This window comes from Bufo bufo, chromosome 8 (genome assembly GCF_905171765.1).
Source record: "Bufo bufo chromosome 8, aBufBuf1.1, whole genome shotgun sequence".
NCBI classification, from domain to species: Eukaryota; Metazoa; Chordata; class Amphibia; order Anura; family Bufonidae; genus Bufo; species Bufo bufo.
Window position 1 is genome coordinate 222917917 of NC_053396.1, and position 2515 is coordinate 222920431.

Sequence of the window (2515 nt, forward strand, 5' to 3'; positions counted from 1 at the left end):
ATTGTGTCAATATCCACAGTGAAACGAGGACTGTATCAACATGGGCTGAAAGGCCACTCTGCCAGGAAGAAGCCATTACTCCAAAAGAAACATAAAAAGCCAGATTAATGTTTGCAAATGCACACAGGAACAAAGACGTACATTTTTGGAGACATGTCCTGTGGCCTGACGAAACAAAAATAGATTTTTTTGGCCATAATGAGGAAAAAGGGAGAAGCTTGGAAACCTAAGAACACCATCCCAACTGTGAAACACGGGGGCGGCAGCATCATGTTGTGGGGTTGTTCTGCTGCAGGAGGGACGGGTGAACTTCACAAAATAGATGGGGTCATGAGGAAAGAAGATTATGTGGAAATACTGAAGCAACATCTCAAGACATCAGACAGAAAGTTAAAGCTTTGGGGGAAATGGGTCTTCCAAATCAACAATGACCCGAAACATACTGCCAAACCGGTTACAAAGTGGCTTAAGAATAACAATGTTTTGGATCGGCGATCACAAAGCCCTGATCTCAACCCTATTGAAAATGTATGGGCAAAGCTGAAAAGGCAGGTGCGAGCAAGGCCACCAACCAACATGGCTCAGTTACACCAGTTTTCTCAGGAGGAATGGGCCCAAATTCCGACCAACCATTGTGAGAAGCTGGTGGAAGGATATCCAAAACGTTTGACTCAAGTCATACAGTCTAAGGGCAATGGTACCAAATAATAATGAAATGTATGTAAACTTTTGACTTTGCAGAAATTAATAAAAATGCCTTAAAACCATGGGCGTACCGTCAATATAGGCAGACCATGCCGTTGCTATGGGGCCTGTGAGGTTGAGGGGCCCGGCTAGGCTGCATGTCTCCTCCCCCCTTTCTGATTTAAATATATGTTGCACTTAATACAGAGATAAACACGGGCCCCTGTCCTCCTCTTGATTCCTACCCTCTTCCTTGCCACAGCTGCCTAATTCGCTGCTTATTGGCCAGCTGACACCTGACCTCCGGTCTGCTTCTGCCGGCATACAGCGTCACAGTCCAGCGCCTGAGCAATGTGAGAGCCCATCCATATTCAGTGCAACCTGCAGCAGATGCCCTGAGACCCTGCGATCTGACACCCTGGCTTCTAGACAGTATGTATGAGTGACTGACCAGCCAGAAGAGGCAACTGCAGCAGGACTGTTAAGAGGGTAAATAGTCACTCACACTGTGTGGCAATGTGGAGGGGGGATATGAGGAGGGTCTGTGTGGCTTGCACTACTAGTAATAGCTTACTATAAGTGCAAGGCACACAGCAGACATACAACACTTCCCTCATAGACACATCACCTTCCCCATAGAAATACAACTCCCACCCCCACACTTATGCTTCAAGTCCTAAAGGGCAATTCATGCCCTGCTTCTCATTGCCCTATTAGTAATATTCTATATTTAATAAGGCAAGGATGGGCAGGGGCTGGATTCCCTCTTGAAGCATACCATATCTTTATGTATGTGTGTATATACAGTGGATATAAAAAGTCTACACACCCCTGTTAAAATGTCAGGTTTCTGTGCTGTAAAAAAATGAGACAAAGATAAAACATTTCAGAACTTTTTCCGCCTTTAATGTGACCTATAAACTTTACAACTCAATAGAAAAACAAACTGAAATCTTTTAGGTGGAGGGAACAAAAAAAAACTAAAGTAATGTGGTTGCATAAGTGTGCACACCCTCTTATAACTGGGGATGTAGCTGTGTTCAGAATTAAGCAATCACATCCACAATCCTGTTACATAGGAGTCAGCATACACCGGCCATCATGTAAAGGGCCTCTGATTAACCCCAAATAAACTTCAGCTGCTCTAGTTGGTCTTTCCTGAAATGTTCTTAGTCACATCCCACAGCAGAAGCCATGGTCCACAGAGAGCTTCCAAAGCATCAGAGGGATCTCATTGTTAGAAGGTATCAGTCAGGAGAAGGGGACAAAAGAATTTCCAAGGCATTAGATATACCATGGAACACAGTGGAGACCGTCATCATCAAGTGGAGGAAATATGGCACAATAGTGACATTACCAAGAACTGGACGTCCCTCCAAAACTGATGAAAAGACGAGAAGAAAACTGGTCTGGGAGGCTACCAAGAGGCCTACAGCAACATTACAGGAGCTGCTGAAATATCTGGCAAGTACTGGCTGTGTGATACATGTGACAACAATCTCCCGTATTCTTCATATGTCTGGGCTATGGGGTAGAGTGGCAAGACGAAAGCCTTTTCTTACAATCTAAAACACCCAAGCAAGGCTAAATTTTGCAAAAACACATTTGAAGTCTCCCAAAAGCATGTGGGAAAAGGTGTTATGGTCTGATGAAACCAAGGTTGAATTTTTTGGCCATAATTCCAAAAGATATGTTTGGCCCACAAACAACACTGCACATCACCAGAAGAACCCCATACCCACAGTGAAGCATGGCGGTGGCAGCATCATGCCAAGCGGCTGTTCTTCTTCAGCTGGAACTGAGGCCTTAGTTAAGCTAGAGGGAATTAGGA